Raw genomic sequence first — 16390 nt, 5'->3', positions numbered from 1 at the left:
CCAGATTGTGAGTTATGGCCATTAGCGTAAACTATGTTATAAATTTACATAAACGGCCCTTTTTGCGTAGAACCCGTTTCTGGCCACGTTTTGGTACAAAACTTTTTACCAACTGATTATATATAATATTCTGGGAATTTTGATGATTTTTAAGTAATTTTTGGCTGAACGGATCCTAGATCACCTAGTCATTTCGGCTTATGTCGGTTTTGACCGTTTTAGCCATAAAATGAGTTTTACATATCCTTTTGACCCGAAACCTTTTTCTACTGATTTTATATGATGAATAAATTATTATAAGACTTCTGGAAATATAAAAATCTCAGATTTACTGTGAAAACCCGAAAACGCCCTTAAATCGTATTTTTAGCGTGTTAAGCGCATAGTAAGCGTTGTACTTGTTTTAAACCTATAAAACTTATACCTACTGATGTAAATTACATATTTTCATATAATAACAGTAAGTATAATGTTTTGAACTCAGGTTTCCAGTTTTGGCATTTTTAGCCCTTGTGAAATTACTAAATTGCCCCTACGGTGCATAGTTTGGTTTTAAATGATATATTTGGTATATGGGTCATACTCTACTGATATAATATGTTATATTAAGTATATTTACTGTATGAACCAGACCCGAAACTCAGATTTCTAATTTTATCCTTTTATTACCTTTTAAATGACCAAAATGCCCTTCTAAGGCATAGATTGAGTTTAAAATTATCCCGGGCAATATAGAACATAACTTACTGATATAATATCATATTCTAAGCATATTAATTCAGGGAACTTGCATTTGAATCTTTTGGCTACCCGTATCGCCCTTTTCGCGCTCGGTTCGGTTTACGTAACTAGCTTGCGTAAATTGACCGAAACGGGTCAAACGATATCATTTTTACTTCAAAATCCAGAATGTATTTAGTATACCCATATTATACAAGTATTCAAACTTGTCGGGTCTAAATCACATTCTATCCGGTCTTTCGCTTAATCGTGCGTAAACCGTATCATTCCTAAAACTAACCGGTCAAAGCTTAAGCTTAAATAAAAGGCCGTTAGGAATCTAATAGGTTAATTATAAACCTTTGTTCCAGATTAGGAAGCCCGGTAAAAGCTACCACCACTTATCGTTTGTGACTTATACTTGCTCAGGTAAATACATTTTGACTTATTTTCCCTATACGGGCTTGGGGTACGGTATTTAAAATACCGCTTGATCGGGCGCACAAGTCCTGCTCCCTATGGGTGTTCAGTCTTGAATAGCTTGTGTGATTTCGTTTAAACAGTTTTGTCTTACTTAAAGGCTTTGGGGGGTTGTTGACCATGTCCCGGATATCCTTGGCATTATCTTACGAGATGGCCACGACCAGAGCACGGGGTGTAGGCGTACACCCGTCGTGTATAACTCTTTAATGTGGTGTGTCAATTAAATCTCTAGCCCGGACAGTAGATCCCGGGCCACCAGAGATATAAGTGCATGTAATTCGTTCACAAGTTTATATTATATAAATATCCCAAGTTAATAAAAATATTTATGCCTTGTGCATTTAAATAAATTTTAAATCATTTTCAAAATGAGTCGGTCGATTTGTATTTACTAGTGTAAACTGACGTATTTTTCCCAAAAGATTAAGTGCAGGTACTATACGGAAATAGGCTGGCTGTTTCCTAGAGAGCGTCCACAATAGTCTCGCAAACTCGGACGACATTTATCTGTTGAACTATTTATTTCTATTTTTACTTGATCCGCCTGTGGATCCATTTCAACTACTGTGATATTTATTAGTACACTTTGTTTAAAAGTTGAAATGTTTCTATTCTGCTTCCGCTGTGCATTATTATATTGTGTTGATTGTCTATGACGATGCCAACTACGTCACTGTACCCCACACCGGGCCCACCGGTGACACGTGGAAATTGGGGGTGTGACAGGTTGGTATCAGAGCCAACGCTGAGTGAATTAAACACTAGTCTTTTGTGTTTAATCTCAGTTACACAATTGCACATTCCTCGATTTTCGAGTCTAGACAAAGAACTTAGGAAATGTTCAACATTTCGTTTAATTTATTTTTAATTATTATTGCATTGTCTCATATATATATGTTGTGCAACTTGTTTGATTTTTGACAGGATCAGGATGCCGCCAAGGATGAGAGGTCGTGGAGGATTTCCTACATCGCACGATCATGAGGCTGGTCCCTCGCATAGGCGGGCCCCATCTGCTACACACCACACAGCCGCCAACGACCTTTGGAGGTCTATTGCCGAGCCTGCTAGGCATTCGGTTTCCGCGAGCACTTCTCCGTCATTACCCCACTCGTTTGGGCCCCATTCGGAGAACGGGCCCCATGATTCGCTTGGATCATACATACCGTTGCACCAGTCACCGCACCAGCACCCAGCGCCAGCCTACCAGGGTTTGTATAACCCTAATGCTTATGTGGAGGAGCCAGTGGGCCATAACCCACTTGGACAGGAGGACCACTTTTCTGGTGGTCACGAGATGGACGTGGACGAGGAGACGGACCCTTCGCTCCCTCCATCAGGCACACCAAACCACCCGATTGAGATATCGGATGGGTCGCCATACACAGGATCACCATTTAATGGTGTGGACAGCTTCCAGGAGAGGTTCAAGCAGCATGATTGGTACTTCACCCCTAGCCACAACTCTCCTATGCTTCAATCACTCCATGGTACTCCGATGCTTCAATCGCTCCATGGTTCGCCGGTGCACTCACAGCACCACTCGCAGCAGCAGCAGCTCCAGCAGCAGCCGCCTTTACCGCAGGACCTATCTGAGGCCCTGTGGCGTGACGTGATCACTCCGTCACCACCGCCGCCGCCAGTTTTACCTCCTCCACCTCAGAGGCCTAGGAGGAACGCGCGCATGTCTACGCGCGGAGGGATTCGCATAGGCACCCCTCCACGTGTTAGTAGCAGCCGCTACACGTCTCTACCCGGGGAGTCTGAGACAGGGGAGTCTCAGCATCCCGTATCGGAGGTTACTTCTATTCCGATCCCGCCTCTGCCGCCGCAGAATCTTGGAGAGCCGATCCCGGCTTATGCTAGTGCCGCTCAGTTCAACCCGTTCGAGCAGGTGTTCCCTCAGGGTTATGACTACACGGGAGACCCTTATTGGCAAGCTGTGAACTACAGCTCACTCCCACATAGTGGTCCACTTGGAGACCCTTGGGCTGCTGGCCCATCTACTTTTGGTTACCCTCCGGGTTACCAGCAGCCACCGCAGCCGCAGCCATACCAGCCGCCGCAGCCGCAGCACTACCAGCCACCACCACCGGCGCCTATGATGTCGCCACCGCAGGTTCAGGAGATCCTGCAGGGGATTGATAGCATGCGACGCGAGTTTCAGCACAATATGCGAGAGGATCGCCGACGCACCAGTGGCCTGTTTAAGAAGGTATTCGATTTGCTCAAGGGTAAGAGCAAGAAGGATCGTTGAATCCTTCGAATATTATTTCGTGTACTCATGTCCCTGCGTGGACATTTATTCCAGTACTCTACCCCTGCGTGGGTATATCTATCTTTCTCTACCCCTGTGTGGGTATGTTATCTTGTTAACCCCTGCGTGGGTTTGTTTTATTTTATTTTGTTATTGTTGTACTTGTTTAGCCCCTGCGCGGGCATGTTATTCATGCTAGTTATGTTATTTCAAAGTCCCGTTTAGGGCAATTATGTACTGGTACTTTATTGAAAATTTAAATGGTTAATTTGAATTTATCATTTTATTTATATGCATGAATAATATTAAAATAATGGAAAATATCAATTTTTATTTGATTTGCCATTTCATAAGAATCTTAGTAAGGTATAACCTAGCCTGAATGCCTTATTAACAGGCCTGGCCCTGATGGTAAAACCTGGTTGAAAAGATTCAACTCCCTGTTAACATCTGAGAACATGTTAACATTCTGGGCTAAGCGTGATCAGTAGAATCACACGACCCACCTTTTAATAAATTATCTACAGATTTTATCTGTATACAAGTCTATTAATGGCTTGATACCTACGGGTTATGACTATGTCATATAGTGGCAGTTGTGGTCTATGACTCCCTGCCTAGTAAAAGATTATCTACAGATTTTATCTGTATACAAGTCTATTAATGGCTTGATACCTACGGGTTATGACTATGTCATATAGTGGCAGTTGTGGTCTATGACTCCCTGCCTAGTAAAGAATTATCTACAGATTTTATCTGTACACAAGTCTATTAATGACTTGATACCTACGGGTTATAACTATGTTATATAATGACAGTTGTGGTTTATGACTCTCTGTCTAGTAAAGGATTATTTGTTTAATTATACAATTTATAATCCTATAAAAATCTAAATTTATCATTTAGTAATTGTCCGTTGTGACTAGGCCTATGTTGCCAATATATATATTTTCATTCCTTGATTGCTAATAAGAGCCTGAATGAAATTTATTAAATTAACTGCTAAGGTTCTTGATACCATGGTTAATAAATCGTCTAGGACGATAATACTGTTAGGTTCTAAATTAGACCTTGTCCTTTATTGTAGCTTAAAGCTACGATGGCCAAATCGGAAGAAACCAACAGTCATTCTGGGGAACGCTCAGATAATGCAAAGATTCACGTTACCGGTGCAGAATTGCAAGCACTGATTGATAATGCTGTCGCCAAGGCTATGGATAGGCAGTTCAGAGAATCTAGTGGTACTCAGAGTAGAACCCGCTCAGTGACGCATGTCAAGGCTAAGACTCATTCTGGGGCTCATAGTAAGCCGCCGTCTAAAAAGAGTGAGCCAAAGAAAGTTGAGGATGATAATCATTCCTCCAACCACAGCAGCGTCCCGAAGCAGGAGATTGAGCTGAAACGTGACACGTACAGCAGGTCCTGTACGTACAAATACTTTGTATCCTGCAAGCCCAGGGATTTCACTGGGGAAAAAGAGCTGTCGACTGCATGACGTGGATTGACGAGATGGATACTGTAGTTGATATCAGCGGATGTGCTGATAGGGACGTCGTGAAGTACGTGTCCCAGTCATTCAAAGGAGATGCGTTAGCATGGTGGAAGTCACTCCTACAAGCTGCCGGTAAGGCCACACTGTACGGTTTGTCATGGGAACAGTTCGTGGCCCTGATTAAAGAGAACTTCTGTCCGCAGCACGAGGTCGAGCGAATTGAATCGGATTTTGTATCCTTAGTCATGAAGAACCTCGACTGTCAAACGTATCTTACTACGTTCAACACGCTGTCTCGTTTAGTGCCTTACTTGGTGACCCCGGAGCCGCGTAGGATTGCTCGATTTATTGGGGGTCTGGCACCGGAGATTAAAGCCAGCGTCAAAGCTTCAAGACCTACAACATTTCGATCCGTAGCGGATCTATCCCTCTCCCTCACTCAAGACGTGGTTAGATTGAGAGCCATAAGGAGCTCTGAGGAGAACAAACGAAAACGTGAGGATGACACCTCACGGAGATCTGAAAAGCGACATAGAGGGAACAACGACCACAGGAAAGGGTCGGGGTCTAGGAAAAATGATCATCAGTCGGGTGAAAAACCCAGATGCAAGTTTTGTAGGAGACACCACTTTGGGAGGTGTCGGTTTGAGACAAAATCCCAGTCTTCGGAGAAGCGATGTGGAATCTGCAAGTCCACCGATCATAAGGCTGTGGATTGCAAGAAGATGAGGGATGCAACTTGTTTTGGTTGCAACGAAAAAGGTCACATTCGGCCCAACTGTCCAAAGTTTGCGAAGAAGGCCGAGGAAGGGAAGAAGACTAATGCGAGAGTCTTCAAAATGGACGCAAAGGAAGCAGTTCTTGACGATAACGTCATTACCGGTACGTTTCTTGTAAACGATGTTTTTGCTAGAGTCTTGTTTGATTCTGGAGCTGATAAGTCGTTTGTAGATAATAAGTTTTGTAAACTGTTGAACCTTCCTGTTAAAACCTTAAGCGTGAAATATGAGGTGGAATTAGCCGATGGAACCATAGAAACCGCCTCAACTGTTTTAGATGGATGTGTTATATCCATTAGGAATCATTCTTTCCCGTTATCCTTGCTTCCCTTTAAGTTAGCTGGATTCGACATAGTAATAGGCATGGATTGGTTGTCAAGTAACCAAGCCCAGATTCTGTGCAATAGAAAGCAAGTAATAGTTAAGACTCCGTCTGGTGAGTCACTTACTATTCAAGGAGATACCCAGCATGGATTGCCGGAGCAAGTGTCCATGCTCAAGGCATCCAGATGCATGCAGAAGGGATGTGTCATTTATATGGCACAAGTCACCATTGATGAACCGAAGCCGAAGATTGAGGATATCCCTGTTATATCAGAATATCCTGAAGTATTTCCTGAAGAACTACCCGGTTTGCCACCGGATAGGCAAGTAGAGTTTCGGATAGACATCATACCAGGTGCTGCACCTGTAGCAAGAGCACCATACAGATTGGCACCAACGGAGATGAAGGAGTTGAGGACGCAGTTGGATGAGCTTTTAGCCAAAGGTTTTATTAGACCTAGCTCGTCTCCTTGGGGAGCGCCAATCTTGTTCGTTAAGAAGAAGGACGGATCGATGCGTCTGTGCATCGATTACCGTGAGCTTAATAAGGTCACTATCAAGAATCGGTATCCGTTACCCAGGATCGACGATCTGTTCGATCAGTTACAAGGAGCAAGCTATTTCTCCAAGATTGACCTCAGGTCAGGTTATCATCAGTTAAAGGTCAAGGATGAAGATGTGCACAAGACCGCGTTTAGGACTCGTTATGGACATTACGAGTTCCTAGTGATGCCGTTTGGGCTCACAAACGCACCAGCCGCGTTCATGGACCTCATGAACCGCGTCTGCAAACCCTACTTAGATAAGTTTGTTATCGTCTTTATTGATGACATTCTTATCTACTCGAAGAGCCAAGCTGACCATGAGAAACACCTTCGTTGTATTCTCAAACTTCTGTATCAAGAGAAGCTTTATGCCAAATTCTCAAAGTGTGAATTTTGGCTTCGAGAAGTCCAATTTCTTGGACATGTGGTAAGCGAGCGTGGTATCCAAGTAGATCCCGCTAAAGTCGAAACAGTCATTAATTGGCAGGAGCCGAAGACGCCTACCGAGATTCGAAGTTTCCTCGGATTGGCGGGATATTATAGGAGATTCATCGAGAACTTCTCAATGATTGCTGCGCCCCTAACCTCATTGACCCGTAAGAAGATTAAGTTTGATTGGGGCCCTAAGCAGCAGGAATCCTTTGACATTCTGAAGCAGAAGCTGAGCAATGCGCCAGTATTGACGTTGCCCGATGGTATAGATGAATTTGTGGTATATTGTGATGCATCACATACTGGCATGGACTGTGTACTCATGCAGAAAGGCAAAGTCATTGCCTACGCTTCTCGACAGCTCAAGGTACACGAAAAGAACTACACCACCCACGATTTGGAATTGGGTGCGGTTGTATTTGCTTTGAAGTTATGGAGACACTACTTGTATGGAACCAAGTGTATCATTTATTCGGATCACAAGAGTCTTCAGCATTTGTTCAATCAGAAAGAATTGAACATGCGTCAAAGGCGATGGATGGAAACCCTCAATGATTATGACTGTGAGATAAGATACCATCCAGGCAAGGCAAATGTGGTTGCCGACGCCTTAAGTAGAAAGGAAAGGGGTAACCCGATCAGAATCAATGCCAAGCGCATTGAAATAAGAAATAACTTGAATGAAAGGGTGTTAGCTGCACAGAAGGAAGCTGTGCTGGAAGCTAACTATCCCGCAGAAAAGTTGGGAGTAACTGAGGAGCAGTTATCCCACGACAAGGATGGAATGTTACGACTAAACGGACGAATATGGGTTCCAGTATATGGAGGACTTCGGGATGTTATCCTCCAGGAAGCCCACAGCTCTAAATATTCCGTTCATCCTGGAGCTGATAAGATGTACCAGGATCTGAAGTCAAACTACTGGTGGATTGGTTTGAAAAAGTCCGTGGCCGAGTATGTGGCCAAATGTTTGACTTGTGCGCAAGTCAAGGCTGAGCATCAGAAGCCGTCAGGTTTGCTTCAACAACCTGAAATTCCCGAGTGGAAATGGGAAATGGTGACAATGGATTTTATCACCAAGTTGCCAAGGACGAAAAAGGGAAATGATACCATATGGGTCATAGTTGACAGACTGACTAAGTCAGCTCATTTTCTACCCATCAAAGAGACGTATAGCTCAGATATGTTAGCTCAATTATACGTCGATAAGATAGTAGCGCTACATGGTATACCTATATCTATTATCTCTGATAGGGATACTAGATATACGTCACATTTTTGGAAGAGTTTCCAACAGTCGTTGGGCACTCGTTTGAATTTCAGTACGGCTTATCATCCTCAGACTGATGGTCAGAGTGAGCGTACTATTCAAACTCTGGAAGACATGCTTCGAGCATGTGCGATCGACTTAGGTGGTAGTTGGGATAAGCACCTACCACTGATTGAATTCTCCTACAACAATAGCTACCATTCCAGCATAAAGGCTGCGCCTTTTGAGGCCCTATACGGTAGGAAGTGTAGATCGCCCATTTGTTGGGCAGAAGTTGGAGATGTCCAGTTGTCTGGACCAGAAATCGTCTTTGAGACGACAGACAAGATCGTTCAGATCCGTGATCGTTTGAAAGCTGCCAGGGATAGGCAGAAAAGTTATGCGGATCCTAAGCGCAAAGATTTTCACTTTGATGTGGGTGAAAAAGTGTTGCTCAAAGTATCGCCTTGGAAAGGTGTGATGAGATTTGGAAAGAAAGGCAAGCTGAGCCCGAGATATATAGGACCTTTCGAGATAATCGAACGTGTCGGGGCAGTCGCTTACAAGTTAAACTTGCCTGAAGAGCTTAGTGCCATTCATAATGTGTTCCATATCTGTAATTTGAGGAAGTGTTTCGCTGACGATTCACTGGTTATACCGCATACAGATATACACATAGACGAAAGTCTAAAGTTTGTCGAAAAACCTTTGTCGATCGAGGATCGACAGGTAAAGAAGCTTCGAAGGAAGCAAGTACCTATTGTTAAGGTCAAATGGGATGCCCGTAGAGGTCCCGAATACACGTGGGAAGTGGAATCCACGATGCAAGAGAAATATCCCCATTTGTTTGAATAAATCTCGGGGTCGAGATTTCTTTTAAGGGGGTGAGGATGTAACACCTCGAAAAATTTCGTCCAATAATGTCTTGACACGTGTCATAAGGTTCCGTTATGTGAAAACATACTTTAGAGGGACTAAAAGTGACAAACAGTGAAAACTATGGAACGTAAGGGTCCAAAGTGTCAACAATGGATAAATAGGCTCTATGATAACCCCACATAATGTTTATAACCTTTAACGGATGGTTCATGGATCATACGACGCGGAAATTGCACGAAAGTGAAGTATTGTAAACTATAGGGGCCAAAAGTGTCAACATGTTTAATTTATACCTCTGAGTGAACTTTTGGCAGACCCGAAGCTTTGTATAGCTAAAATATACTCACTAGAATATGTGGTAAAAATTTCATGAAGTTTCGTCAACGTATGAGAAAGTTATGGCCAAAACCGTACTTAAGGGACTAAAAGCGTCAACGTCGAATTCAGGGCTTTTCGGTTGAGCGCAAAGTTATCCGAGGGCATTACCATGTTGGTAAAAGTCCTAAGGTTCATAAAAACCAAGTTTGGGGGTTTACGGGTCGAGAAAAATAGCCGAAACATCGCGTACAAGTTCAGGGGTCAAAGCTGCCAATGTATGAAAGTTGTTTGGCTGAAACCAGGGTCAGGCGACCCGCCTGGGATTGCCCAAGCGGGCCGCGTGGGTTGCCCAGCGACCAGAATTCGGATTTTGGTTGATTTGAGTCCGAAATTTAGTGCATTACAGTTGTAACTCGCCTCCATTTAGCCCAATAGCATGCCTTGCATGCCTACAACTACAGGAAGCTCGAAAATACTGATTTAAAACAAGAATTGATCTCATTTTGATCATTTGCAAGTGAAGAACAAGGAGCATTCTCTCAAGAGCTCTCAAGAACACTTCAAGCAAGCTTTCTGGAGGGATTCTGATCAACAAGGCCGACTCCTAGTGACCATTTAACATCTATAGGACTCTTGTAAGCCTTCAATTCGTTCTTTGATCCATTCTTGTTGTGTTAATTGCTAAAAGTCAAACTGGGTGTTCATAACCTTTGACTTTCTGATTAAACGGATTTCTTTCAGTAATTTCTCGAATTGAAACTTGTTATAGATTAGTATTTATGTGGGAAACAAACCCTCTAAAGGTTACTAACTGATTCCCACTACATGCATGCTTAATGTCGAGTCAAACCTATTTCTAAAAAGTCAACAGAAGTGATTTTTGTGAAAAATAACATGATTAATGATATAGATGACATGCAACCTGATTGATCATTAAAAATGACTTGTAATATATATAAGAATGTGTTTTAATCATCATCCACTCGACAATCTATAGTATAGCCACGAATCGGAACCGAAAGTCTTGTAAAACGGTTATTTCGAAGACTATCGATTCGGATTCGTACATGCATATTCGAGATCTGTATTGGATAGCATTTTTGACTATTTTTATTGTAGTTAAACTCTCTGGAATTTTCTTTGATTGAGTCTATGCTTAGCCTATTCGAATGCATGTTTCCGGTTTATGCATAAAGTTGACTATTTTGCCCTTTTTGATTTAAAACGGGATTTTTGGAAAAGTGAAAGGATAGAAATCTTTATTTTTATCATATAAACTTGCACCGAAAGTTTCGGATCAGTTGGTGGTCCAGATTGTGAGTTATGGCCATTAGCGTAAACTATGTTATAAATTTACATAAACGGCCCTTTTTGCGTAGAACCCGTTTCTGGCCACGTTTTGGTACAAAACTTTTTACCAACTGATTATATATAATATTCTGGGAATTTTGATGATTTTTAAGTAATTTTTGGCTGAACGGATCCTAGATCACCTAGTCATTTCGGCTTATGTCGGTTTTGACCGTTTTAGCCATAAAATGAGTTTTACATATCCTTTTGACCCGAAACCTTTTTCTACTGATTTTATATGATGAATAAATTATTATAAGACTTCTGGAAATATAAAAATCTCAGATTTACTGTGAAAACCCGAAAACGCCCTTAAATCGTATTTTTAGCGTGTTAAGCGCATAGTAAGCGTTGTACTTGTTTTAAACCTATAAAACTTATACCTACTGATGTAAATTACATATTTTCATATAATAACAGTAAGTATAATGTTTTGAACTCAGGTTTCCAGTTTTGGCATTTTTAGCCCTTGTGAAATTACTAAATTGCCCCTACGGTGCATAGTTTGGTTTTAAATGATATATTTGGTATATGGGTCATACCCTACTGATATAATATGTTATATTAAGTATATTTACTGTATGAACCAGACCCGAAACTCAGATTTCTAATTTTATCCTTTTATTACCTTTTAAATGACCAAAATGCCCTTCTAAGGCATAGATTGAGTTTAAAATTATCCCGGGCAATATAGAACATAACTTACTGATATAATATCATATTCTAAGCATATTAATTCAGGGAACTTGCATTTGAATCTTTTGGCTACCCGTATCGCCCTTTTCGCGCTCGGTTCGGTTTACGTAACTAGCTTGCGTAAATTGACCGAAACGGGTCAAACGATATCATTTTTACTTCAAAATCCAGAATGTATTTAGTATACCCATATTATACAAGTATTCAAACTTGTCGGGTCTAAATCACATTCTATCCGGTCTTTCGCTTAATCGTGCGTAAACCGTATCATTCCTAAAACTAACCGGTCAAAGCTTAAGCTTAAATAAAAGGCCGTTAGGAATCTAATAGGTTAATTATAAACCTTTGTTCCAGATTAGGAAGCCCGGTAAAAGCTACCACCACTTATCGTTTGTGACTTATACTTGCTCAGGTAAATACATTTTGACTTATTTTCCCTATACGGGCTTGGGGTACGGTATTTAAAATACCGCTTGATCGGGCGCACAAGTCCTGCTCCCTATGGGTGTTCAGTCTTGAATAGCTTGTGTGATTTCGTTTAAACAGTTTTGTCTTACTTAAAGGCTTTGGGGGGTTGTTGACCATGTCCCGGATATCCTTGGCATTATCTTACGAGATGGCCACGACCAGAGCACGGGGTGTAGGCGTACACCCGTCGTGTATAACTCTTTAATGTGGTGTGTCAATTAAATCTCTAGCCCGGACAGTAGATCCCGGGCCACCAGAGATATAAGTGCATGTAATTCGTTCACAAGTTTATATTATATAAATATCCCAAGTTAATAAAAATATTTATGCCTTGTGCATTTAAATAAATTTTAAATCATTTTCAAAATGAGTCGGTCGATTTGTATTTACCAGTGTAAACTGACGTATTTTTCCCAAAAGATTAAGTGCAGGTACTATACGGAAATAGGCTGGCTGTTTCCTAGAGAGCGTCCACAATAGTCTCGCAAACTCGGACGACATTTATCTGTTGAACTATTTATTTCTATTTTTACTTGATCCGCCTGTGGATCCATTTCAACTACTGTGATATTTATTAGTACACTTTGTTTAAAAGTTGAAATGTTTCTATTCTGCTTCCGCTGTGCATTATTATATTGTGTTGATTGTCTATGACGATGCCAACTACGTCACTGTACCCCACACCGGGCCCACCGGTGACACGTGGAAATTGGGGGTGTGACACCACGGTTGCCACCTGGCCCCATGAGCGGCTTCTAAGATGAAGGAGCAAGGGTCCAAATGATGGTATATTTAAGTTTAAAATTATGCAAGGTTACCTTTATTATTGTTAGTATAAAAATTAATTATTAATATTTTTTGGCAGTTGGAGACGATGGGTCTAATACACCGATCTCAAGATCTGGACTTTATTCAGGGTGCGGTGTATCGGGCCCTTGATATGTCTAATGTTCCAGAATACACACAATATCCGACTCACCTGACACAGGAGCCGGTGGACCTTGTTTCATATCCTCGTACACAGAGGTTAGGGAGGCCACGGCGTCGTGGACGTGGTGGTAGAAACGTTCAAGAGCCGGGACATCTAATTGGGGCACGAACTTCGAATCAGGGGGATCAGGATCCAGTGTTAACGAAAATGAAAATTATGCTGGAAACTTTGGTGTGGCACAAAACGTTGGCAGTATGTTTGCCGGCGCTAATCTAGCCGCAAACAATGATAATACTGATTCATGGCAGTCAATTTTGGCTACGGCATGCAACTCCGGCGGGTATGACATAACCGACTTATTGGACTTCCCAAAAAATGATATGGGTAACAACAATCAGTTTGTGGACCCCAACATAAGTCAGGCAGGGTTTGTTACCCCCTCGTCACAGATCATGGACCCCAACATAAGTCAGGCAGGGTTTGTTACCCCCTCGTCACAGATCATGACCTTTATGCCGGACAGCCAAACAGACTATCAGTACTTTTCCCATAACCAAAGTCACGAAGAACACCGGAGCCGTTATCATAATCCTGAACCAAACCCCTTAGACTGGGGTGTCGACTTGAACCTGTTTCCACGAATGACCCAAAGTTAACTGGTTTAAGAATGTAATACATTTTCGAATTAATATATTGTGTTTTTTATTGTTGTTATTTGTGCAATATATTTTACTATTATTTTACTGTTCAAACTAAACTGATACCGAACAAATTTCATAGCATTAAAAAGTTCATTACATTAACCAAAAAAAGACATCAATAACTTGTTCAAACTAAACTGATACTGAACTTCTAAAACTTAAACTAAAAATACACATAAACCACCACAATCATTAACCAAGTAAACAATAAACGCATCTTCAAAAACATCACTTCCTTAGCTTTCTAAATTGCCAAATCATCTTTGTTTTCCATGCTCCTTAACAGTGCTGGTATTACCTTCCCACAACCAGGGCATGAATATGAAGTTGGAGATGAAGGTGTATCAGCCCACCATATAAAACCACAATCTTTCTTCTGTAAAAACACAACAATCTGGAAATAGCCATATAATTAACTTCAATCAACTATAATTTTAACTTACACAACATAAGAAGCGTTGATTTGGATTAGCTTCAGTCTTTGAAACCTTGTACCAAGTCGCTGCACCACATGAACAGAGCAATTGAGAAGCTTCCCTGCCCTGGAGAATATTTCTTGTTGGAGCTTGCAGCGGATTTTTGAGACATCTTCACAATAGCTCAGGTTGGATCGATTTGGGAATTAGGGTTCGTATGAAATCAGGGAGCCACAAAAGAAGAGAAATAAATCAGTTGGATCGATTTAGGGAGTGAGAGATTTATATCCATTTATCATTAAGGGTATAAAGGACATTTCACAATTTTTAACCAATGTGCATTTTTCTCAAAAAGAAAATTGATATTTAATTGAACTTCCACCCACTATAAATACCCCCACCAAGTATGACAACTCCACAAAAACCACAACCACCTTTATCAATTATGGCAAACCAAGGTGACAATCAAGTAGCAGCTGATGAACAAGACAATTCGCATGTTGTCCAGAGAAACTCATTTTTGATTCTAAACAAATTAAGACGTCCAAGCGGTCATTCTAACACTTCATCTTTTCTCAAGCCGACCCGAAACGTTATCCTAAATAACCCCGGGTCGCCCGCTCATTCGAGTAAACCTGGTGGCAACCCTCCAGAAAGAAAAAAAATTTGCATTTCCAACCGACAAGTCCGAAAATTGGTCAAGGGATGCTGTTGATTTTTACCTAAACGGGGATTCCCCTTTTTGTTTTTCTCGCTTTTTAGGGGAAATACAGCTACCTAGAAGCTTTTGGGGTAGCCTACTAGGCTACGAATCTAATGGATGCCTAAATGACATTGTAATTCCAATCCTACCATTATTAATTTTTATTATACAAATCACTGATTAGATATATTTTTTTTATGGCAGCATGTTCAAGCATGGACGTTAAGGCTAATGCGGCTACGACAGTCTAAACTTTTAAAAGACCTGTCAAGGAAATTGCGTTGGATGGTTTTACCTCCGCAATTTTTTGAAGACGTGTGTTATAGGAAGGATTGTTTAAGAGCGGTAGACATGGTGGGAAGGAAGGAACCGTACCCTCCATTTTGGGAGGTTGATTATTTGTATATTCCGATATGGATTAAGCAGGAGGACTGGTTACTATTCCGTGTTGATATGTTTAACATGGAAATAACACAATATTGGACTGATAAAAGATGGGGAAATGAAAAACGACGGCTGGTTGAAAACGTCATGGACATTTTTCCAATTTTCTTCAAGCACTTTCTTGACCAAATCCACTATTGGCGAAACTCGAAATACTGCACAAACAAAAAAGTTTCATTTGGTTTTGTTCAAGATGGTGTGCCTCAGGACAATGGTAACATTGCTAATTCAGGGGTGCTTGTCTGTATGATGATGGAGAACCTTGTAAGAGGCAAGTCGCTCATTGATGAAAGTGACGTAGAAGAGGCTTGTATCAACTACCGTCGCCACATGACTAACGAGCTTTATAGACGGCGTTGTATGTAGGATGAATGTTGTTTTGGTTTATGAATTATACTTTCATAGTATCTTTAAAATAAAAATATAATGTTTCCTCATATTCTTGCATTTTTGCTTTTTGACAAAAAAGGGCCATCCTTGCCTTTTCTGAGTCTTTTTTTCTCACCGGTGCGTCGCAGGTCACCATCACCGGGTTTCTCCGTGTTTTATGCTAGGGTGAATAAGGACTTGGGCAAGTGGCGTCGTCTCGCCGGAGGTCGTTTCCCCTCGTTTGGAGGGGCCAAACGGGCCTAAAAGCTATTTTTTGCTTTTTGACAAAAAGGGCCATCCTTGCCTTTTCTGAGTCTTTTTTCTCACCGGTGCGTCGCAGGTCACCATCACCGGGTTTCTCCGTGTTTTACGCTAGGGTGAATAACGACATGGATCACGATATTTAATAATTTGGAGGTGCCAAAACGGGCCTAAAAGACATTTTTGTTTTTCTATACAAAAAAATGTCGTATCACGATATTTAATAATTTAAACCTAATACAAATACGATAACGCATTTCATGTTTTATTACACGTTTGGGGTGAAAAACGAGCTGCATAAAACTCATCCGACATCTCTCGTCTGTATTTCGCGCAAGCCTCGACAAGATCTCCCCCAATCCCGAGCTCCTCGTCATTAACCAGTTTAGTTAACAACATACCAACTAACACCCCTGAATCAGGTCCTGGGTTTTCCTTCTGATGTTCGGAAACTTCAGTATGTGTCACCATTGACTCTTCCACATATGGACGTCCAGAATGTACCAAGTAGGAGATTTGTTCCAAAAATGTTTTGAATAACGATTCAAATTTTATTAGGGTTGGGTACACCCT

The sequence above is a fragment of the Helianthus annuus genome, chromosome 11, assembly GCF_002127325.2.
Source record: "Helianthus annuus cultivar XRQ/B chromosome 11, HanXRQr2.0-SUNRISE, whole genome shotgun sequence".
NCBI lineage: Eukaryota > Viridiplantae > Streptophyta > Magnoliopsida > Asterales > Asteraceae > Helianthus > Helianthus annuus.
Note: the sequence above shows the minus strand (reverse complement) of the source record.